We start from the raw sequence: 25728 nt of genomic DNA, 5'->3' as shown, positions 1-25728 counted from the left end.
TCTTTCCGACAAAAATCTTCATTTGCTTTTTATCGGCATTGTCATTTTGCTTCTTTGAGTATCGCTCCTAAGCGTAGGTACAAACTGCGTATTTACTACAGTGCCGTCAAGAAATTTATTCAACTTCAAAAGATACATTCGCGCCTCAAACTGTTCAGAAAAATAACCAAAGTCTTCTTTTTTACCGAAAAATACTTTCATCAATTGTTTTGTTTTTCATGTTTAAAGTGGTGAACTGTTCTTATGTGATAAAAAAATGGAATTAAAAATTTAAACTTTCGACAAAGTAAAAAAATAAAGTTTAATATATAATTGCAGACTGTTTTGAAACAAACCACTTAGACCACCAAACTATATAACACTGAAAGTTTTCACTTATTCACACCTTCATCAAGTATGAGCCAATATTATTAAACGAATCGTATTTCTTTAATCAGCAACTTCAAAAAATGAATTAGATGTTGGAAACACACGAAGTAAAATCGTTTTTTCAACATAAAAAGTGTTGATCAGCAGACAGCCCTTATCCAAAGATTTTGCCGGTTTTAATCAAAACTTTTAAAACAAAGCATGGCTTGCAAAATTTTTGTCATTGAAGAGAAGCTAAATAAGAAATGCTCTCTACTTAGTATAAAAGATTACCCATTTTGTTTGTGAATGTAGTATTCTTGGCAAATTTGGAGTGAATACTGAACAATATAACCCTTGTTTCCCCCGATGCAAATGATCACTATGAGGACGGATCCTCCAGACAATTCCTCAAACAACAACCTTAACTCTCCTCTTACGCACGGGGTTTTACAATATTCTTCAAGCACGCCTTCTATACAAAATGTCTTACTAAGCTTTTACAATGCTCAGTCATATATTTCAAATGTTGTACACAATGGTACACACCATAGAGGAAATCTGAACAAAATCGCTTCTACAAGTTCAATTTGTTCCACAAATCGATTTCCGTTTTTTTAGGATCTGGACTCTTTCAATCGGCCCTTTGTTTTTTTAATCGAACGTTTTTTTGCTAATTTCCGAGTGGTTTTCACACACAAAACAAATTTAGACGCGCACTGGAATCTGCAATTTTATGAATATCAAGCATAAAGTAAATTCATTAAATCAACAGATTCAAAGACTCATCTCTCTCTCACTCACTGTCTTCACTCCCACTCTTTCTGTGTGTGTCTTTATCTCTCTCCCTCTCTTTCTCTCTCTCTTTCTCTCTTGGTCATTGTCTCTGAAGAACACACTTTTTCCTGACCAGGGTTTTTTCTCTCTCTCTCATTGTTACTCTGTCAGACAGGCACTATATTTCACTTTTTTAATGTATCAGGTGTCAGTTTTCTGGGCTCAAAATTCTTGACGAGGTTAGAGGGGCACGCAGAAAAACGCAGCAGTTTGAAAGTTAATAAACTATTGTTGGATTATGGTTGGCAAATATACATATAGTAAACCAGACTATTTAAAAAGTGCAAACTACCCTCCAAAGCTTGTTTTGAATTAGTGAATTTAGCTATAAAAAGCATGTGCTTTCTCACTTTCGTTTTGAAGTCTTGCTGACGTACATATCCATACAAAAGTCGATGTATACAAATCATATATATATATATATATATATATATATAAGTATTTATATATATATATATATATATATATATATAAATATATATATATATATATATATATATATATATATATATATATATGATTTGTATACATCGACTTTTGTATGGATATGTACGTCAGCAAGACTTCAAAAGGAGAGTGAGAAAGCACATGATTTTTTTTAACTAAATTCACTAATTCAAAACAAGCTTGGGAGGGTAGTTTGCACATTTTAAATAGTCTGGTTTACTATATGTATGTATAGATTATGCCAACCATAATCCAACAATAGTGTATTAACTTTCAAACTGCTGCGTTTTTCTGCGTGCCCCTCTCCTCTAACCTCGTCAAGAATTTTGAGCCCAGAATACTTACACCTGAAACATTAAAAAAGAGAAATATAGTGCCTGTCTGACAGAGTGACAATGAGAGAGAGAGAAAAAAACCCTGGTCAAGAAAGTGTGTGTTCTTCAGAGACAAGGACCAAGAGAGAAAGAGAGAAAGAGAGGGAGAAAGATAAAAACACACACAGAAAGAATGGGAGAGAAGACAGTGAGTGAGAGAGAGATGAGTCTTTGAAACTGTTGATTTGATGAATTTATTTTATGCTTGATATTTGTAAAATAGAAGATTCCAGTGCGCGTCTAAACTTGTTTTGTGTGTGAAAACCACTCGGAAAATAGCAAAAAACGGTCGATTAAAAAAACAAAGGGCCGATTGAAAGAGTCCAGATCCTAAAAAAACGGAAATCGATTTGTGGAACAAATTGAACTTGTAAAAGCGATTCTGTTCAGATTTTCTGCATGGTGTGTACCATTGTGTACAACATTTGAAATATTTGACTGAGCATTGTAAAAACTTAAAAAGACATTGTGTATAGAAGGCGTGCTTGAAGAATATTGTAAAAGCCCGTGCGAAAGAGGAGAGTTTAGGTTGTTGTATGAGGAATTATCTCTAGGATCCGTCCTCATAGTGATCATTCGCATCGGGGGAATCAAGGGCTATATTGGTCAATATTCACTCCAAATTTGCCAAGGATACTACATTCACAAACAAAATGGGTAATCTTTCATACTAAGTAGAGAGAATTTCTTATTTACCCTCTCTTCAATGACGAACATTTTGCAAGCTATGCTTTGTTTTAAAAGTTTTGAATAAAACCGGAAAAACTTTTGGATAAGGACTGTCTGCTGATCAATAGTTTTATGTTGAAAAAACGATTTTACTTCGTGTGTTTCCAACATCTATTTCATTTTTGAAGTTGCTGATTAAAAAAATACGATGTTTTGTTTTAAAGAAAAACCTTCATTTAACAAAATTGGCTCATACTTGTTGAAGGTCTGAACAAGTAAAAACTTTCAGTGTTATGTAGTTTGGTGGTCTAAGTGGTTTGATTCAAAAGAGTCAGCGATTATATGTTAAACTTTATTTTTTTACTTTGTCGAAAATTTAAATTTTCAGTTCAATTTTTTTTATCAAATAAGAACAGTTCACCACTTTAAACATGAAAAACAAAACAATTGATGAAAGTATTTTTCGGTAAAGAAGAAGACTTTGGCTATTTTTCTGAACAGTTTGAGGCGCGAATGTATCTTTTGAAGTTGAATAAAGTCCTTGACGGCACTGTAGTAAATATGCAGTTTATACCTACGCTTAGGGGCGATACTCAAAGAAGCAAAATGACAATGCCGATAAAAAATCAAATGAAGATTTTTGTTGGAAAGAAGATGGGCATTCGGTATGATATGCAGAGTGCCTCGACAATAAGTCAGTTTTGTTTCTGCGACCATATACGGGAAAACGATCTGAAGCTTGGAACGTGTTGTGTAAGTGATTTAGATGTTTTGAGACCGCGTTTACAAAAACTGATTTCTGATTTACAAAATTGAGAAAGTACATTAACGAGAATGTTGTAGACTGTAGAGCTAAAGCCAGGACATGCAGTTCAATCTTTCCCAATGTGGTGAGTCATTTAGTGAAAAATTGTTTGTCACAATGCTGCAAACGGAACTTCCTCGAGCATTTGAAAATTTTTGTAATCTGGTGAGCAATGGTCAAGACAACTTCTTGGAAGAAATTAAACGTGATTTATTATGTTTTCATAATTTGCAACTTTTTCCACAGATAAAATCATGAATCTACAAGTAATAAGTATCTACATTTAGTGACAGAGTTTATTTTTTTTTGGAAAATTGTTCTTTTGTTTTTAAACACTGAATTTGAGAATGAAATTGCAGTGATTGAAGCAGAAATTATTTTCGTAACCAAACATTTGATAGCTAGTACCGAACTCAAATTTTTTGTATCTGAAGTTCTGTTTCAAATGTTACAAAAAATTTGATCAAAACATCCAAAAATGTTTTTTGTATTTTCAGTTCATTTCTATTTGACTTCGAGGCTCTACATTTTAGTTGGACAGTAATTGTGCATAATTCTTTGTTTCCTCAGTTGACACACGAAACTGTTTTGTAATGTTTTTTTAAGTTTTTATTCTACACATTCAATCAAATACTTCAAACAAAGCTTGTGAAAAATAACTAGTAATCGATAAATAACTAGTATTGACTGATAAGAACAAGAATACTTCTCCTAAAGCTGAGCTTCCGTTTCAGCTGAAATACTATCTTTTTTATGCAAGGAAAAAAATCAGGTTTTATTCTGCATGCACCGCTAAAAATTTCATTTTTAAAAACTAAAAACTTTTTTTTTTGACTGATTTCAAGTTGAATCCTCCATAATTTTATGAAAATATGCAAAATGATTGTGCAGGACTAGGTTACGTTGTAGTTTGAATCAAAAAGAGAGCAAATCTTTTCTGGCCGCAGGCGTGCCCACAATCAGATAAAATGTTCGTTCTCTGAACCACCTGCTTTATACCCTTGCACAATATCGCAATAATTTGGTTTATACAAAAAAATGGAAATGCCTGTTAATTTTATTGGCCAAATTGTCATGCAAAATGACAGAATCGATTACTGTTTTTTGTTTTTAGTACTAGCATAGTCCTAACTATTCATTTTTCCCTTCTTTTTAATCCATTCATTTCATTCAGTAATTTTATGGTTTGATCCCTCGTTATAATTATTATGCTCACCGTGCCCCGATTGTATTACTGATGTGAGTTTTCAGAAATCAGCAAAAAAACCTCAAAATTTTGATTAGGTTAGAGCAAAATTTCACGGAACAATATGTGTAGCCTGAAAAAAGCCTAAAGTTAAAATAGTGTTAAAAAGTTCAGTTTTGAAAACTGCAGTGAGAACGTAAAAGACTGAGAGCAATGGGCAAAAATTTAAAAGCTAAAAATAATACCTCACAGCTATATTATTTGACAGCTTAATTTTTTTTGAACAATTAATTTGAAAATATAACTCAGGGGTTAAATGCTACAAAATATATAATACAAGCTAAAATGTTGTATGTAAAATTGGTACAATGTTAAAAAGCTAGTACAATAAAATTAGTGGCTCCGCTTTCTAAGGTAAAAGTAACTTCTGAAGCCACCAACGTTCCTTTCCATTAGTGCCAACTTAAATTGTTGGAGCAGAATTTAGCATGTGTCTTCAACGCCTTTAATACTATTAAAATGAATGTAGTTTTTGCGGTCTTGAGATGTAAGTACATCTCGAGCTGTAAGTGCAAGGATGTCTTCATCAGCGCTATTCACCGCATACCGTTCAATACTTCCCGTTAAAACTTTGACCAGGTTGATTAAAATGCAATTAAACCCTGCTTTTTACGCTGTAACTGAGTTGTAAACATTGGTACTCCAAAACTGCTTTCTTAGGTGGTCAAAAATGTCTCCAGTAAACAGTTATCAAAAATATCGTTTACGTTTTTGATCAAATTTTTTATGTGATCTATTTTTAATCTTTTATGCGGTAATGTCCGGTTAAAGTAAATATGTTAAACCTAAAGCGCCTGCGTTATTTTTGTTTAGTCTCGAGCATGTTAAGCAGTTAAATTTTTTCTCACAGAGTCTTATCAATTTTGGTTAAAATAGTGCTGTAAATACGAGCTTCAAACCCAGTGGGCACCGCTAATGGGCACTTTTTTAATAGATTTTGTCGTACAGATTTACAATCTACAGATTTAGTGATGAAAATGTCCCTAATGATGGCTTCTTCACGGTTTTCAAAGTCGCAATTTTCAGCCAGTTCTTTCAAGATGCTGTAGAATTGCTCTACAGTTTCGCCCTTCTTTTGCTTCCGAGAGAAGAACACAAATCGATCAAATGTGATGTTTCTTGGGCGGATAAAGGCAATCTCCATCATTTCCCAGAGTTTGAGGGTAGTCAAGTCGTAAATATTGTCGTGCGGGAATTTTTGTGTTAGTAGTCGTCTTCCTTCAGTACCAATACTTAGGTACAATAGAGATACGCATTTCTGATCACACAAATTCCATGGACGCTCCCCGCATAGTATTCCCGCTTCTGTTATCTTTTGACATTTTAGTTCCATTGCAACTTCAGCTGGTTGTTTCTTATTCTACGCTCTCTCTCTGCTTCCTCAGTTGTGTCGTCAATCGGCATCTCGTACTTCGGTTCCACTGGCAGACGAACTGTCGATGGTTTGGGTTGTAGCAATGTGTCTATAGCTATATTCTCGCGAGCGAGAATCGCTAGTTTTAGTTGAATTCTCCATTTCTCCCATCTGATTGTTGGGTCTGAGGTTGGTCGTTCCCAAAATGGCTCTATCGACAGCGGTGTTTTTCTCGATTCTCGAGCTGGCTGCGCAATGTCGTACAGATTTACAATCTGTAAATTTGAATTGTTTCGTAATGCCAATTAGCTTTCTTTACTTCGGCCAATTTAAGGGTGAATTGGCGGAGCGATTCAATGCTTTATTATGTTATTTGAAATTGACTATTTGAGTTACAATTTTTAGACTGAATTGGCGGAGCGAATTCGTGTTCAATTATTTGTAGTGTATTTCGCTTAGCGAAAGATACCAAACTTTTGATGCGTCTGAATTTAGACTTTGGCGAATCGAAATCTAGTTAAGAGAGAGAGTCAACTATTTTGAATTACGAAATTGAGAAGAATGAAATTAGGCAAAATTAACAAAACTGCTTAACAATTTGTTCACAAGGTAACATTACTAAATGCGGCAACTTACAATCATGAGACAAGGTGAACAGACAAAAGATCATGCATAGGATGTAAACAAATTAACAAGTATGAAATCATAAGATTTGATCTTCAAAATTAAACTAAATGGATGAACAAATTAAAAGTAGATGAATTGAACTAAATTAAGTTAAACAGAAAATGAACCAAATTTGTTACACCAAATAATGAACTCAAACTAAAAATGTACTAGTGTACCACAGTTTTCTTGAAACATTTATTGTGTATTTAGAAGAAAGCGATTCAACCTAATGTCTGCATTATATGATCAGTCCTAGGTGTCAGGATCATTTCAAGCGCAGTTTAATTTAGTCCACACTTTTCCTATTTTGTTTACCTGTTTGGAGTTCCTTGTTCAACAAGAAATTGTGAATTGTTTGTCTGATATACTTTGTTGTACGGACGATTCGATCTAATTGCGCCGCGTTTGACTCTCAATTACCTAGAGTAAGAGATTGCGCTGCGTTTTCCAGTTGATTAAAGTAAAACTCTTTACAAAGTTTAATCAAATTACAAATGAGCGTTTTACTTTAATTTAACTACAAATGAGCGTTTTACTTTAAAGAGTTTTGTTTCAATTTAAATAAAGTAAAACTCTTTACTAAAATTAAATAAATTACAAAGACCAATTTACAAAGTTTAATTACAACTTACTGTTGGCAGCACAAATGAATGAATGAAACTAAAATTTACATTTTTAGTCAGAACAAGAAGAACTAATCACGCAACGAGACAAGAACTTAACATTTGCTTATGGCTTGATTAGACAGTTTCCTATCTAAAACATGAACAAAATGAAAAAATCAGATCAAATCTTACAATTGAAATAAATTAGGGGTAAAATGAACCAAATACTGCCCTTGAAATAAGAAAACTAAACTAAATACGGTAATGGATATTGCTACTAATATCCAGTCCGTATGAAATTTTCCATTTGTGAAAAAATGATGAAGGTTTAATTCAGTATGTTTATTTGCGAGAGATTTATGGTCAGAAAACGAGGCGCTTGGTGTTTGTAGTCGGAATTTTTGATTTTCGCAATAACTTTAGATTTTTTGTGGTGATTAGTTGATTTGGTATCAAATATGGGGTTTATTGCGCTGAAATGTTCAGATTGAGTTTGTGAGTTTTAGCGCTGAATTTGTTAACACTTTTTGAGAAAAGCCGTGATGAGAATCCAGTACTAATTTTTTTTAAGATTTAAAGTTTTGGCGCCGAATTTTTTTAAGCACTTTTTATAAAAGCACTTTTAGAAAGCACTTTTTATTTGAGTTTCACAGGGCTCAAAGGCAATTGTGTTCCATGGATTCCAATTGTTTTGCTTATTTTGCTACCTTTCCAGTCCTCTCCTATCTCAGTTTTACTCAGAAAAGAAAACAGAAGTATGTCAATGTGCAGAAGTTGCGCACTTCAGCGGTAATAGTTGCACTCAGGAAATTGGTTTTTAGCTGCGGGATGATTACCGTTTAAGTAGTGAAAAGTTGTTTTTCACGGCTGAACCCAAGAGTTGTGGTTTTTAGCTGTGAAAATGTACTTACAATTCGAGACCGCAATTCCTACATTCATCTATTTAATATCGAAAGAGTTGAAGACACATGCTAACTTCTGCTCCAACAATTTAAACTTGGACTAATGGAAATGAAGGTTGGTTGCTTCAAAAATTATTTTTACCTTTGGAAAGCGGAACAACTAATTTTATTGTAATAATTTTTTAACATTGTACCAATTTTGTATAAAACATTTTGCCTTGTATTATATAACTTGTAATATTCAACCCCTGTGTTACATTTTCAATTCATTTGTTAAAAAAAAATTAAGCTGTCAAACAATATAAATGTGAGGCATTATTTTTAGCTTTGATTGTTTTGCCAACTGCTCTCACTGTTTAAGGCTCTCAACTCAGTTTTTAAAACTGAAGTTTTTATTACTATTTTAAATTTAAGCCTTTTTCAGGCTACACATATTGTGCCGCGAAAATTTGTCCTAAACTAATCAATATTTTGAGTGTTTATTTTGCCTGATTTTTGACAACTCACATCGGTAATATATTTGGGGCACGGTGAGCATAATAATTAAAACAAGGGATCAAACTATAAAATTACTGAATGAAATCAACGGATTAAAAAGAAGGGCAAAAATGAATAGTTACGACTATGCTAGTACTAAAAACAAAATAACACTAAACCATTTTGTCATTTTGCATGTCAAATTGGCCAATAAAATTAACATGCATTTCCATTTTTTGAAGAAATCATAAGAGATTGCGATATTGTTCAAGGGTAGAAAGTAGGTGGTTCAGCGAACGAACATTCCATCTGATTGTGTGTACGCCTGCGGCCAGAAAAGATTTGCTCTCTTTTTGTTTCAAACTGCAACGTAACCTGGTCCTGCAAAATCATTTCGCATTTTTTTCATAAAAGTATTTTTTTCAACTTGAAATCAGTCAAAAAAAAGTTTTTAGTTTTTAAAAATGAAATTTGTAGCAGTGCATGTAGAATAAAACCTGATTTAATTTCTTGCACAAAATATAGATAGTATTTCAGCTGAATCAAAAGCTCAGCTATAGGAGAAGTATTCTTGTTCTTATCAGTCAATACTAGTCAATTATCGTTTACTAGTTATTTTTCACAACCTTTGCTTGAAATATTTGATCGAATTTGTAGAATGAAAACTTAAAAAGATATGACTAAATAGTTTCGTGTGTCAACTGAGGAAACAAAAAATACAAGCACAATTACCGTCCACTTAAAATCTACAACCTCGAAGTCAAATAGAATTTAATTGAAAAATACAAAAAAGTATTTTAGATGTTTTGATCAGAGTTTTTGTAACCTTTGAAACAAAACTTGAGATACAAAAATTTTTGAGTTCGGTACTAGCTAGCGAATGTTTTTTTACGAAATTAATTTCTTCTTCAATTACTCCAAATTTCAGTCTCAAAGTCAGCGTTTAATAACAAAAGAACAATTTCCCAAAAAATAAAATCTGTTACTAATTGTAGATTTTTAATAATTGTAGATTCATGATTAATCTGTGGATATCTGTGGAAAAAATTCGCAAATTACGAAAACATATTTTTATTAATGTTGATTTTTTTTAGCTCGGGTCACCTTCTGAAACAAATGCGCATTTCAGTGGTAATAGTTGCATTCAGGAAAAAGGTTTTTAGCTGCAGGATGTTTACCGTCTAATTAGTGAAAAGTTGTTTTTCACGGCTGAACCCAAGAGTTGTGGTTTTTAGCTGTGAAAATGTACTTACAATTCGAGACCGCAATTTCTACATTCATTTATTTAATATCGAAAGAGTTGAAGACACATGCTAACCTCTGCTCCAACAATTTAAACTTGTACTAATGGAAAGGAAAGTTGGTTGCTTCAAAAGTTGTTTTTACCTTTGGAAAACGGAACAACTAATTTTATTGTAATAATTTTTGAACATTGTACCACTTTTGTATAAAACACTTTACCTTGTATTATATAACTTGTAATTTTCAACCCCTGGGTTACATTTTCAATTTAATTGTTTAAAAAAAAATAAGCTGTCAAATAATATGGCTGTGAGGCATTATTTTTAGCTTTGATTGTTTTGCCTACTGCTCTCACTGTATAACGGTATCAACTCAGTTTTTAAAACTGAATCTTTTAATACTATTTTAACTTTAAGTCTTTTTCAGGTTACACAAATTGTGCAGTGAAAATTTGTCCTGACCTAATCAAATTTTTGAGTGTTTTTGCCTGATTTTTGATAACTCACATTGGTAATACAATTGGAGCACGGTGAGCATAATAATTATAACGAGGGATCAAACTATAAATTTACTGAATGAAATCAATGGATTAAAAGGAAGGGAAATAATGAATAGTTACGACTATGCTAGTACTAAAAACAAAATAACACTAAACAATTTGTCATTTTGCATGACATATTGGCCAATAAAATTAACATGCATTTCCATTTTTTGTAGAAATCATAAGAGATGGCGATATTGTGCAAGGGTAGAAAGCAGGTGGTTCAGCGAACGAACATTTCATCTGATTGTGTGCACGCCTGCAGCCAGAAAAAATTTGCTCTCTTTTTGTTTTAAACTGCAACGTAACCTAGTCTTGCAAAATCTTTTTGCATTTTTTTCATAAAATTATGAAGGATTCAATTTCATTCAGTCAAAAAAAGTTTTTATTTTTCATTCTGTGTCAACTGAGGAAACAAAAAATATATTCACAATTACCGTCCACTTAAAATCTACAACCTCGAAGTCAAATAGAATTTACCTGAAATGTACAAAAAAGTAGTTTGGATGTTTTGATCAGAGTTTTTGTAACAATTGAAATAGAACTTCAGATACAAAAACTTTTGAGTTTGGTACTAGCTAGGGAATGTTTTTTTACGATATTAATTGCTTCTTCAATCACTGCAAATTTCCTTCTCAAAGTCAGCGTTTAAAAACAAAAGAACAATTTTCAAAAAAGTAAAATCTGTTACTAAATGTAGATACTTATTAATTGTAGATTCATGATTTTATCTGTGGAAAAAAATTGCAAATTATGAAAACATTTTTTTGCTAGTGTTGATTTTTTTTTTAGCTCGGGTCACCTTCGGGAACAAATGCAAATTTCAAAAACCTACATTGGTATAGGTTACATTTCACGATTGGAGGGAAATCATCAAATAAATTTGTTCTGAGGAAAGACAAATTGAATGCGCAAAATCATTTCGCACTTTTTTCATAAAATTATGCAGGACTCAACTTGAAAGCAGTCAAAAAGAGTTTTTTCTTTTTAAAAATGAAATGTGTAGCAGTGCATGTAGAATAAAACCTGATTTACTTCCTTGCAGAAAAAAAAGATAGTATTTCAGCTGAAACGGAAGCTCACCTATAGGAGAAGTATTCTTTTTCTTATCAGTCAATACTAGTTATTTTTTGTTTTATTACCTGCTTTCTTGACATTAAAGACAAATTTGCTTGCCATGCAGAGCATTAATTTGAATATAAAAACAAAGTGAGAGCCTCAAAAAATTTTATTTAATGTCTTAGTTCGAAGCAAAATAATTAAATCTGCATCGATTGCCCGCTTTCCTTGCGCAAAGAAAAGCACGAAACATTTTTTGGATTCTGGGTAAATTTTCCAAATTGCTCAAGAATGAATAAATTTGTTCAATTTCCAAAAAACCGTAGGCCGACAAAAAACGCAAGTAGTCAAAATCGTGCCGAAAGTTAATCATTGACAGGAATACAAAAAAGTTTCAGCTTATGGAAGTTTTCGATTGAAGTGTACAGAGATGTCCAGTACAACTACGGTGAAGCAAATCCGGAAAATAAAACGTAAGATAACAAATTATTTCTCGTGTTTGTTTTTACAAGTTCTGATTTATCAGGATAAATTAAGCATTTTTAAAAAACCTCACCATTATGTTTTTGGCTTGCAGGTGAACCGGAACAATTTGTTGATAAATTTTTCAAAGCGCTGAATATTGATTGTGGAGGAAGAGAAACCCAATTAGATGCCCTGTTTTGGTCGTTTACATTGATATAGAACTAGTCGGAACAAGTACTTATACGGAACCATAGGACCATTAGCCTCACCCAACTCTATCATTAAGCAAGATGTTTTGTGTCATAAATGATTGGTGTATCATAAATTCACATTTTAACGCGCTCAAAACAAGAATTTTCGAAAAAAAAATGGCGGATAAATTAGATGATAATGAAAATGGGAAAATGAGACAAGACAACAATTAAATAGCAACAGATACTTGAAAACCAGCAGTTAGGCTCTTGTCAGATGCATTATTTTGTCAGGATAATCAGCTCCAGGCAGTTTCATGGAAAATTTTAGTTGAAATGAAAGATAAATACCGAAAAGCGGCTTTTGTGAGCAAAACTTCAGAGCTAAAAATGGCTAAAATCAGAGCTGAGATCACAGCAGATTGCGCCAATTCTGCTCTTGTCAGACGAGGATATTGTCAGGAAAATTAGCCCAAGGACGATTCTTGACAATTTTAGTTGAAAGAAAGGATGGATACCGAAAATCGGCTTTTCTGAGCAGTATATCAGAGCTGAAAATAACTTTAATCACCACCTGGATCACAGCAGGTTACATCAATTGTGTTCTATTAAGAGGCAAGTTTTTGCCAATAAAATTAGCTCCGGCTTGTTTTATGACAAATTTTTTAGTTGAAAAGAAGAATAAACACCGAAAATTGTCTTTTTTGGGCAAACTATCAGAGCTCAAAACGGCTTAAATTTGATCTAATATCACACCAAATTACGCCAATTTGACTTTTGTTAGACGAGTAGACTGTCATGAAACTTTAACCGCAGTTTCATGACAAATATTAGTTGAAATGAAGGATAAATACTGAAAACTGGTTCCTCTTAGAAGTAGATCAGAGCTAATATGGCTCAGATCACCAGATCATACCGAAAGTAGAAATAAAAATCGCTTCTAAACAAACTTGCGGACTTTTACGTTAAGTGTCAGTAAAATCCCGGGTCGAAGGAAAGAAAAGGTGAAGCAAGTAATTGGCCTAGGATTTTACTGCAAAAATTTTTCAGTGCTATGAGTAATATCAAGTCTTCTTAATCCACAATTAGTGTTGTTAAGGACAGTTCTGAAATCACGCTTAAATCTCTAATCTTAAAACATGGGTCCTGAAAAAGACCGACAAAATTAAATGTGTATACTAGGTACCTTGGCCGCGTAATGGTACTTTGTCCTGATTTTTGGTACCTTGACCGCGTAATGAATATCACTTGTTATACTTCTGGCACTCAATTTAAAAGTTGCGGGGTTTGAGTAGAATCAATTTTTGTATACTGGATGCCATAATTCGACAAAACTCGAGAATTGTTTGCATGCAAATCCTGCAACAGGTTGCAAGATCTGGTAAGATTAACATCGATCTTGCAAAAATCATGCAAAAATAACAATCGAATCGTGCAATGTTGTTGAATGATTGACATCTGAATAGCACCCGAAGAAATCAAAAATGCATAAACAGTATATAATAATATACGGAAATAAAGCCAAATAACATCATATGTTACAACGGGTATACTTTCTAGTGTTTTATCTCAAGATCCTGTTTCTTTATACTATATAAATTTAAAGAGACGCCATGGAAAGTCAAAAATCTAAAAGACCAAAATTTCGATATCAAATTGTCGAATTTTTTCAAAGAAAAATAACCGAAGCGTGCAATTGTGTAAATCCCACATTAACAAAATTAAAATTATGAGTTTTTTGTAGGTTCGTGGCGTTATTATATTACTCAATGGAAAAGTACACTACGTGTACTTAATTATATTTAAAATATAATTAAATATATGTAGTTTTACATTTTTCGTTTTTAATCTGTCGCTTAAAATAGACGCAACTGCAACGCGGACATTTCTACGCGCAATAAAAAAATGATGCGACAATAAGAACCAATAAGAGCAGGGCTCGACCCGAACGAATTTTCAAGAATCTTATAAGATTAACATCCGGTCTCTGCCAGAGAAATAAATTCAAAGACCGGACCCAAACGCAGGTGATATTATGTATAATGGGTGTTTACTACTTATTAACAAGAGATTTCCAGATTACAATGAATTGCTAGGTTGCACACGTGGGTAAAACAAATTTGGAACGGGATTTTCTAGGAGAAATTTTGGCGCTGACAGCCATTTTTCTTTCAAGTCTGTTAAAGAAAGTCCTCTTGTTCCGTGATCTGCAGGGTTGATTTTACTGGGTACAAAATTCCATTGTTCTGACTTAGAGTTGGCTAAAATTTTTGCAATTCTATTTGCTACAAAAACTTTTTGGTGTTTTGTTGATTTAATCCAACCTAATGTGGCCATACTGTCAGTCCAGAACTGAATTTTGTCAAACTGTGCTGTCATTTCGCTTCGAACAAAAGAAGCAAGTTCTGCTCCCATAGCTGCTGCTTCTAGTTCTAACTTCGGGATGGTTGTTGTTTTAATTGGGGCAACTCTTGCTTTGCTAACAACATATTGAGTTGTTATTTCTTCTGCGCTTGTTGATCTGATGTATATTGTCGTTGCTATTGCTGTACTTGATGCATCGCAAAATATGTGAAGTTCATGCTTAGCATCTGTGTTGGGGATCAGACATCTGCTAATAGAAATTTCTGGCATCTGCTCTTATTCGTCGACCCATTGCTGTAAGTCGTGTTGGAACTCTCTTGGAATCTGATTATTCCAGTTGTTACCTTGTTTCACTATTGATTGAATAATGCATCGTATTCTAATGGAAAATGGCGTGATGATTCCAAGGGGATCGAACAATGATGCGGCGAGTGACAGTAATTGACGTTGTTGCATGCTTTTGACATCCAGTTTTAGGTCTGGTCTTTTGAAGATGAAAATATCTTCCTTGGCATTCCACATTTGTCCTAAAATACGTTGCTCTATCGCTGTGTCTGCATTTTCTCCAGTTATTTTTATGACGGTGTTTGAGTCGTTACTAAAAAATTTTGTAAGCTTACAGCCACCTTTCTGTAATGTATCCTTTACCTCTGTTGTTGTGATTACTGCGTTTTCGGTTGTGTTGAAACTTTGAAGGTAATCATCCATGTAGAAATTGTTTCTTTTGGCTGAGTAGGCTTCGGGATTACTTAATTTGTTGTCTTCCGCACATCTGTGGAGTCTTCCGCACTGAATATTGGTCTCTTGTACTTGAAAATTTTTTCTTCTCCATCTTTGTTCCACAAAAATCTGAGTGCGTCTTGGTCTTCTGTTCTTAGGGCAACTTGCATGAACATCGCTTCGATATCACCGGTTACTGCAATCTTGTACTGCCGAAATCTCAGAAGAAGTCCAACAAGGCTGCATAGTAGATCTGGTCCGGTCAAAAGAGCTTTGTTAAGTGAATGTCCTTTGTATACTGAAGCTGTATTTGTGACCCGTCTTATTTTTTCTTCATTTTATGTTCAACGGGGTGGTGTGGGAGATACCAAAGTTGTGAATTCATGAAACTGGGTTGACGTTGTGGCTCTTCAACAAATCCATTTTCGATGTCTGCTTCGATGGTTTGGTTGTAACGACAAAATAGGTCTGGTTCCTGTTGAAGTCGGTTTTCAAGTGACTGTAATTGTGCTTTGGCAAGAAAGTAGTTGTTCGGGAGCTTAGTGTCATCTTTCCAAGGTAGTCCGATCTCATAACGAGAACCGTTGTGGCATGTCGTCCTTTTTAGTGTTTCAAGAGCTTTCCTGTCATCTGCTGTCAGTGTCTTTTTTCCGCTCACTAAACTTTTTCCCTCCATTGTTTAAAACATTTGAAGCATGTCGTTCTCTATTTCCTGTTCTGGGTTCTTAATTCTGTTGTAAAGCGTGATGTTGCAATTGATTTCTTGTATATTACTGGTTGGCTTGTATTTCTGTGGTATTGGTCCTGTAACGGTCCATCCAAGCTGCGTCAAGACTCCGTATGGGGTTCCTGGTGGTACTGTTGTGAATTTAAGTGGTACTGTTGCTATGAAGGCATCCGCTCCGATTAAAACTCCTATTCTGTTATCTCGTATTTGTGGAAATGTGATGTTGTTAAGATGATCGTAGTCGGCGCAGATAGAGTTCAACATCTCAACGGGTACATTCGGCATTTAAAAGTCAGATGCCGACGTGGCGTACACCGGTAGGTTGAAAAGAGGTCGGGTGCTGTTGAGTGATCCAATTCCCAGAAGAACTTCAGTTGATGTTATGATATGTTCTCCGTAAAAAGAAGAAATTGGTACTGCAATGTGATCTGTGTTTTTTATTCCGAGTGCTTTTGCCATTGAGTTTGTTATTTGTGTGTTGTCGCTCCCGCTATCCAAAAGAGCATATGTTTCTATTGATACGTCTTCAGTGTAAAGGATAACCGGAATGGCTTGAAGTTGAACTTGAGGTTGTATCCACGAGCTGATTTGGTTGTTGCTGCATGTGTGATTTTGTGGTCGTGGGTTGCTGTTTTTGTTGTTAAAGTTCTGTTGCCTTTGGCTTTGATTTTGTGTGTCTGTTTGGTTATGAGAATGTCCGGTGTTCTGTTGTCGTGAATTTGTATTTGGCATGAAGTTGTTCGGATTGTTATAGTTTCTATTGAAGGTGCTTCCATTGTTGTTGTTGGGATTGTAATTCTGATTGAAACGGTTAGTGTTATTGTTTTGAACAAACGAATTACGTGTGTTGTTGTTATGATTGTAACCAGCCATTCTTCCATAGTTGAATCCATGTGGTTGAAACTGTGATCTGTTTGCGGTTATCTGTGTTTGGTGTCCGTTGTTTTGCAGACCACGATTGTTGTGATAATTGTTTGCAGATTGGTTTTGAACCTGGTTGTTTGTTTGTTGTTGATGTTGTTGCTGTTGGTTTCTTCACTGTTGCTGAGTTGGTGAAAATGTCTGTGAACTGTTAAAGTTGTTTCTGTGAATTGTTGAGTGATGAAATCCGTTGTAGTTTTCCATTCGACATGGGTAATGACTGTTACACTGTCCTTTTGGGTGTTCGGTGAGGCAATTTGGGCGAATTTTCAGTTGTCTTACTGTTTGTTGTCTTTCGTTAATATCTTTATTGAGGAATTGGTTGCATTTTCCTAAGTTGTGACTGTAACCACATAGAGGGCATCTTTTGTTACTTTGCTGTTGGAAGAGTCTGTTTGATTTTTTAGACGAACTGTTTTCTTGATTGGTTGGTCTTTGTGATGTTGACAAATTTTCGCAAGCTTCTGCATAATTATCGATCCAGTCCTTAAAATGTATTAAATTAGGTTGAACAATAGCTTGTCTAAGGACGTATTCGTTCCGTCTGATTATCATTGTTGGCGCAAGTTTATCTTTTGCAATCTTAAGGACAGCTGAGGATTGAAGATCTGATGTGAAATTGTGAAGTATAAACGTTTGAACCATTTGTATAAGAAACGCTGCAAAAGATACAAAACTTTCGGGGTTATTAATGGTCGGTCTGGGCCATTGTTCCAACTTATCAAGGTAAGCTGCTGTAACATGCTGTGGTTTCTCGAATCGTTTTTTGTAATTCTTGCATTGCTTCATTATAAAACTCTCCGTTGTATGAATATCCAATAATGCTGTCTTTGGCTCTGTCTGTGAGGGCGTTTTGAAGATATGTCATCCGTTGGGCATCTGTCAGTGTTACATTGTCATGTATTGTGGCTTTGAAAAAACTAAACCAGTTGTGCCATCTCAATGGATCTCCGCTGAAGGATTTGAGTTGAGTTTTTGGAAGTTTTATGGTGGATGTGACATGTTGTTGTTGTGCTTGTCGTGGCAAGAAAATGTTTTCTGTTGTCTGTGTATGTTGAAACTGTCTGTCTGGTTGTTGGCCAGTTCTGTTGATGTAATTTGATAGTCTTTGGTCCTGTGCGTTTAGATTAAAGTTGCCAAGATTGTTGTTCGTTTCTGGGATTAGGTTGTTGACGGCTTTTCTTCTCAATTCTCTGTCATTTGATTGGTTACCTCTATTGATTTTGTTCGCATCTTGATAGAAATCGATGCTTTGAAGACATTGCTGTTCTTGATTTTGAACAAGTTCGTGAATATTTGAAGTACCTTGACCTTGGGTCTCCTGAAATTGGGTATTTGTTGAAGCAAGGTTAACATCATGGATCTTGTCTATTTTTCTTTCTCTTTTTCTGGCTCCTTGTATTTTTGGTTGAAGTCCATAATGCGTTGGGTTACTGCTTAGTCTGATGTTGTCGATTTGTTGATGATCGTCGCTTTCATCGTCAGTTGATTGTAGATAATTACTGCCGTAGTCTGTTGTCTGTTGATTTCTTCTGTGTAAAGGCGTGATTTTATTTGATGATTGTTTCCTGTTAAAAGGATGTAAGTTTCGTTGTCTTGATTGTTGCTGATGTGGCTGTGTTTTCTTTTGTGTTTTCCGTTGGTCTGGGATATTAGTGTCAAGATTCGGTAATTACAACTGATTGGTGTATTTTGAATTTGGGTTTGTCGTTTGATGTAGTGGTACCAACATCGCGTCTTATGGTGATTGGTCCGATGTTTTGCTCTGTGTAGTTAACTTCAATTGCTTCTCGGGTTTTTGTCAAGTCCTCACCACCATTGCTTTTTCTTTGCTCTGCTGTTATGTGATGGTCACCATTATTGTGTGAAAGACTGGCTATCATCCTTGACGAAGTGCATTCTGTGTTTGACTCATCATTCGGTTGTAATGTTTTCTCGCGGACTTTTGTGAAGTTGGTTTTTGGATCGGTGCGTCTCTGTTTTTGACTGTACCCAAAATTTCTCAGAGGAAACTCAATGTAAGAATTCGGGTTACACTGGTTGTTACTGTCTTTGTTGTCGGAGTCCCCTCCTTCCAATGACGTTGTATCTGAATGGGTAGCGCTCATTATCAATTGGTTACTTTTTCTGTCTTCGTCATATTTCTGTCCATGTTGGGGATTTCTGCTGCTTTGTTGTTTTTGTTTTTCTGAATCTGAAAGTGTAGGTACTTTATCTGTTCTGTTCTCTGCTTTTGATCTGCCTCTCAAATTGTACGTTTTTTGTCTATTGTAGTAGGGTTTAAGAGTTGTTGAGGATTCGTCATTTTGGGTGTTAGTTTGATGTGGTTGTGCTCTTCTTTGCTGCTCTGGTAAATGGCTATCGGAGTCTGTACTAATTTCTCTTGAATGGTCTTTGCCATATTTTTTCCATTCCAAGATAACTAGACTTCGTTCTGCTGATCTCTCCATTATTTCTTTCAATTCATTTTGTGTGAGGTTGAATTTAAAAAGGTCGTCACAGAGTTTGTCTAGTTGCAGCTTTTGTTGAAAAAGAGACTCATAGGACAAATTGATGCCCTCTAAATTCTCCTCTTGAATCATTGCCTCAAGATAGTCGACATTGACTGCCCATTCTGCTTCTCTCCTCTGCAGCTGTTGTTGTATGGCCTTTTTCTTATTATTGGCGCCAGGCATATTGATACAGGTGCTTTTTGCAAGAGTTTTGAACTTTGTTCTTGTTTGATCTATCAGTTTGTCAGTTTTAGTTTTTATTAAGTTTCTGTAACAGCTGAATGAAACAAGTATTATCAAAAGCAACTTCAATGGACACGCGTAAGAGTATTCAGTTTGTTTGCTGCATTAAAACAGCTGCTCTAGACGCTTTTTTCTTGTTGTCCTGTTAATGTGTTGAGGGTGTTACTGTTCTGTGGCAGGACGATATGACTGCTTTTATACGTAAGCTACAGATTTAAGTGTTTTACCTTTTCGATACAAAACTCCTTTGTTCTGAAATTTGAGTCAAAAAAGCAATCAGACCTGGTTTTTTTAATGAAGTGAAGTGTGCTGTGGTCTGATTTTTCTTTTAACCTAAAACTTGGTTGGGTCTGTTGAACTTTTCAGAGAGTCAGAGAACGTCAAAAAGTAATATCAAAATGTGTTTGTTATCGCCTTTGATGTTGAACGTTATTCTTTGACGTTTAAATCTTTTCTGCAACGAACAAACTAAATCCGAAGTTTTTGTTTTCTTTAACGTGCCCTCTGAAGTAGAAACCGTTTGACTGTAATTGCTGTGTTCTTTCTTGCTTTACATTCCTTTTGAATCTAAAAATCGGAAACTTGATTATTAACTACAATAAAAACAAATTGTGAGTGTTGTTCTAATTTTTTTAATATATGTTTTTGTGTATGAACACTATCTACTCCAGAGTTGAAAACAATGTACACGCTTCCTGAAAACTAAAAAACGTTATTAACCGCTAATCTCATCTAGAAAAATGGAATATTCTGTTGCAAATCGAAAGACTGCAAAGCTTTTTTTGTGTTTTTCAACAGGAGCGTGGACAAAGTTTTCTTATATTAGATAACAGGTATATAAATATGATATTAGTATATAAATATGATATTACTAGGTATTTTATAGGTATACAATTATATAAACGTTACTTCGGATGAAGACCCTTTGATTTTTTTGTTAACTTTGTTCTTTTTTAGAATTTGAAAAAGAAATTAGGACTATTTGGTTGCTGAGAGACAATCTTCTGTAGACCTCATTTATTGTTACCCATTTTTGTACTTATCTATTTGCCATTCTTTCTTCTTTTTTTGTCAACTCTCTATCTTGTTTTTTCTGATTCTTCGTTATTGTCGCTAAGGGACGGCTCCTTTCTAAAGGGTTCTAAAATACAGCAAACATTTTGAGTTATAGGAACAATGGAAATAGTATTGAGAAAATTTTTTAAAGTACTCCCTGGTTTTTGTTACTTTTTTTTCAGAGTTTCAATTTCAGAAGTTTGGTTGCTTTCAATGTGTTTGTCGTTAAAAAGGGTCACCAATGTTTACTACTTATTAACAAGAGATTTCCAGATTACAATGAATTGCTAGGTTGCACACGTGGGTAAAACATAAAACCCACAAATTTTACAAATCAAAACAAATCAGAACCATCAAAACAATCAAAACAAATTAAGGAAAATCAAGCTTGTGCTTGAACAATGGGTATGAATTGATGACATCTGGGTTGATGTACCTATTGTTCTCGACCATGTTATTAAGGAAGGGAAATTAACCCCCCCCCCAAGGAAGGGAAATTAACCCCCCCCCCCAAGGAAGCGAAATTAACCCCCCCCCCCCAAGGAAGGGAAATTAACCACCCCCCCCCCCCTCCTCTCGACCTATTATTCTTTTCGTTTGGTCAATTCCTCGACTAGGTTAGTAATCAGAGAAGGTTTTTTAAAAATAAAAATATTCAATCAATTTTAAGCCGTTTCTAAATTATGAATTATTTTTTATAACCATTTTCTATAACCCTTTTATAACCAGTTTTTATAACCATTTTCAGCTTTCATTAAAAAAATGTTAATTTATAGATTGCCTTTTGATTATTTCTCAGTTAAGAAGACTTTGAAGAGCTCTCATTTTCTCCATCATCAAACGGGTTAAACTTTTCATCCTTTTGTGCCCTCATCACCTGGATAAACTCTCAATATCACAGGTGTGAAATAATAATAGCCTCCTACTCTTTCGATAATAATGCAAACAAAATCAATAAATCGATCAGCAATATTGAAGTTTTAATTTCTATCTGAAGTTAAACATATATGTTGAGTTTACTAACTATAATTTTCCTGTCTTCAAGCTTTAGTCAGTCCCAAGTACGTATTGCTAACTATCTAGTAAAGGACAAACATAAATTACCTTTAGTTTATGAATTCGGCCATTTTGTGGTCAAGTCGCCGCTAAATTGCGTTCTTCGATGTCACGCAAACCCAAAATGTCTATGCGTTACCAGAAGTCACGACAAAGTAATATGTACATTGTATATACAAGACTAAAGAAATTTACAAGAAAACGAAGTTGAGGTATCATTAACCAGCAAGTTATTTTTCGTGACAAAGCTGGACTGTTTTGACGCGAATGGTATTTCGACAGTGAGAAGTTCTACTGGCGACGCCTGCAATTTGGAGTCAAAACTGGACAAACCAAAATGGACAGATTCCTCTGAATGGGAGTACGTTATAGAAAAAACATGCATAGGTAATAATGCTCTTGCTTTCTAGCTCTAAATTTCTCGCGAGTTAATCAAGCATTAAGATTTTAGAGGGATTAATAATCACATTATTTTTATAATGTTACTTTTACTGTGATTCATGCATCGAATTTAATGTGTATCTACAATGACAGAAGAAACAGCTGTTAAAATCTTCATAAGCTAATCGCTATCAAAGAACTTCATAAATCATTTTATAGTGTTTTTAGACGCCTACTTTGACTTTTTAAAGATAAACAGCACCCTTATTAGCTACTACAAGAACCAAAAATTTAAACCTACTTTGAAACCGCACTTTAATTTGAATCTTTGATTGTAAAATTTTTAAAAGTAAAACGCAAAATTCTGTTAAATGAAAATGACTCATGAAAAAATAAAAAACGTTTATAGACCGATGCTGGCATAAACCATCGGAGAATTGTTGAAAATGCAGAGCAATTTTCAGCTGCAGAAATTGATTAAAATTTGACTCCTTACCACTAGAAATAATAAAAGCGATTTGAGATTCATTTGTGTTTGTAGCTCATAGAGCAATTAAAAATTAGAAAAGCGTTGTGGCAATGATTTTAAATTTCCTTTAATATCCAATCTCGCCAACTGCAGATCAGTATTGTGCTTGCTTGCCTCATCCTCCCCCATTTCCCTCTAAACAATCAGTTATACGAAACTCAGAAGAATGAGCAGCCTAATTTGAAAAATACAGGTCTAAAAGAAAAAGATTTTCCTCAAAAAATTTGAAAAAATTGATGAAAGCCAGAATAAATTTGTACAACTAGTTAGACATTGTTTTAATTGGAGTGGGAATAATAGCTCTTGAGAAAGAAAATTAAAATAAAATTAATTGATGTATAGACTACGTGACTCTGTGTGAATTCACTGACAGTTCTGAGCAGCTGTTGAACTCTTGCGGCAAACCTACAAACTGATTTCTGCAGACTCAACTATTCTTGCTTAAAACACGCAAACTGCAAGTTTAAGGATGCCGAAAACTCAAATAAATTTGGTTATTTGGAGATTCTGGCACTTCAAATTCTGCTATTGTATACTATTTGGTTATTCAAAGAGTTTGAAAAAAATGATGAAAACCTGATGTGATATGTACAGCTAGTTACCATAATGTATTAAAGGTATACTAAACTCTGTCAATTGCAATTTAGGATAAACATATTCACAAAAAATCACTGAAATTTTGAAGTCACTGAAAATTTTGGAGTTACAAAAGAACCCATTGAAAACTCCCATTTGAAAACACTTATTAGACCAAAGGTGACACAGGCCATCGAAGAATCTTTGAAAATGCACAAAGATTTGCATCAGCAACATGCGATTAAAATTTGACCCCATGCACCCTCCCCTCCCCAGATCTTCCTGTTGTTCTAAGCTCAGAACCATCTACAGGGTAATTTAAAACATAAAGATCAAAGATTTAGCTTAAAAATTTTGAAAAAAACTGATGAAAACTAGAAATTTTCTGTACAATTAGTTTGCAAGTGGTTTTAAATGTAATGTGAAAACTGAGAATTGATGATGAAGATGATTACATGCAATTAGTTAAAGTATAGTTTACATGATTCTGTCTGAAATTACTGAAACCTCTAGAGTTAAGAATGAGAATGAACTGGGCACAGGTTCGAGGTCCATCCCAAAATTGAATTGTATTGAACAGGAGTCACGTATATTTCCTTGAAACCCAAGTCTGCATGCTTGACATGCAGCATTGCATATATGAAAATCATTAATTGTGTTTTCAACATTGATTTTTAAAATTATACTCCCGTGTTTTATCGCTATTTAATGCATCGGAAACTGCAAGAATGTGCCGATAGATTTTCAAAATCTAATTCTGTATGAACAATAAGTAAAATAATCTGCTGATCCATTGAAAAGTCCTTAAAAGCTTTGAGAGTGGTTGAGCGGTGGAATTTTATTAAAAAAATGAATAGTCAGCTAAAAAAATAATTTGTTAAATTCTGGTCCAATAGATTGTTTTCTTTTTAATTATTCGTCAGTTGTGATTTCTGGCGCTCTAAATCACAAGAATTAATGAGTGCTTCACAAACTATTTTTTTTGCTGTTGATGAGAAGTTTGTAAAATCAGAAACCATTTTTAGTCTTTGATTGCAGAAGTCAGTTCGGACTAGCATTAATATCATGTCCACTTCTCAAATAATACATGGAGAGGTAGTTATCTACGGTGTTTTCTGCTATGCTAATGTGGGATCTATTCTATTCCCCCCCCCCAGATTGGTGGGCAAATAACTTTTACGCCTCGGCACACGTGAAGATTTACATAGTAACGTACTATTTAAAAACACATAAATTTGTAATTGGTTGCATAAAAAACACTGGTGGAGGCGAAACAGACAATTGAGCTAAGTTATGAACCGTAAACAGATCAGATCTATTATCATATTACTACAATTGGTCTACATAATATTTCTTATTAACTATAGGCGAGGCAATTATATCTCGATTCAAAAACCCAACTTGTGAATGGCCTGACTTGACACCACAGAGCAAACTCAGACTCGAAGCTCACAAAAACTGCCCAGAAAGTACTTATCGAGTCCGAGTCCAAAACAAGACATTTTTGGATACAGAATCACTGTTCAGTGACATCTCCTACGATCAAGCGCGTGATTTTTGCTATGAAAAAGGACTTAATCTTTTTTCTTCTCTCCACTTTTACTGCGACAACTATCGACATCTGCGACCTGTATTAGATACTTTATTTACCTGGATGGCAATCAAAATGTCTCCAAACCTGGGATTTGTTCGCACACAGTCTACAGTCTTCTCCGGGCCGAGGTGTCACCGCTATAAACTGTAAAAAGAATGAAAGTTTGAGACAAATTTGACAAACAATTGAACAATTTGCACTCAATGGGGGTGAAATCGTCTCTGATCAGACCGTCTCAAATAAACGAGACCTCTGATCAGACCATATCAGACCGAAGTGACCTCTGATGAGACTAGTGTGCGCTCGAATCTCATTGTGCGCTCAAAGTGCGCTCGAAGCTACCTCTGATCAGAAAAGTATCAGACCATTGTCAAGGCGAGTTTCAGACCATAATCCATACTAAAGTGCGCTCGAAATATTGTCCCAGACCATCATAATGATGGCCGATCTCTGATTGGACCATATTGCCAGCTTCCACAAAAATCAGTTCTATAACACCGTTCAGGTAAACGTTTGCTCAAATAAGTATGCAAAGATTGTTTAAAGTAATTTTGGAGCATTGCAAAGATTTGTTGTTAATTAAAAACTTTATTTAATTATTGTGAGGATCGAAAAAGTTTTTGATAGAGTTAACCAGCTCGACAAATTAGCATCTCAAGTTAAAAAAATAAAAATTGACAGAAAAAGGTAAATGTCGAAAACAATCGTTATTGTGGGTCACACCATTGGCAGAAGCCTCAAAAAAGGTACCTCTGGTCTGATGAGCTGTTATCAGTTGTGACAGAAAAGATCTATTCAGCAGCATCTATTAGCTTTATAGGACAAACAAATAAAATGA

The sequence above is a fragment of the Convolutriloba macropyga genome, chromosome 9, assembly GCF_964194025.1.
Source record: "Convolutriloba macropyga chromosome 9, txConMacr16.3, whole genome shotgun sequence".
Classification (NCBI taxonomy): domain Eukaryota; kingdom Metazoa; phylum Xenacoelomorpha; order Acoela; family Convolutidae; genus Convolutriloba; species Convolutriloba macropyga.
This window is presented reverse-complemented; position numbering follows the sequence as displayed.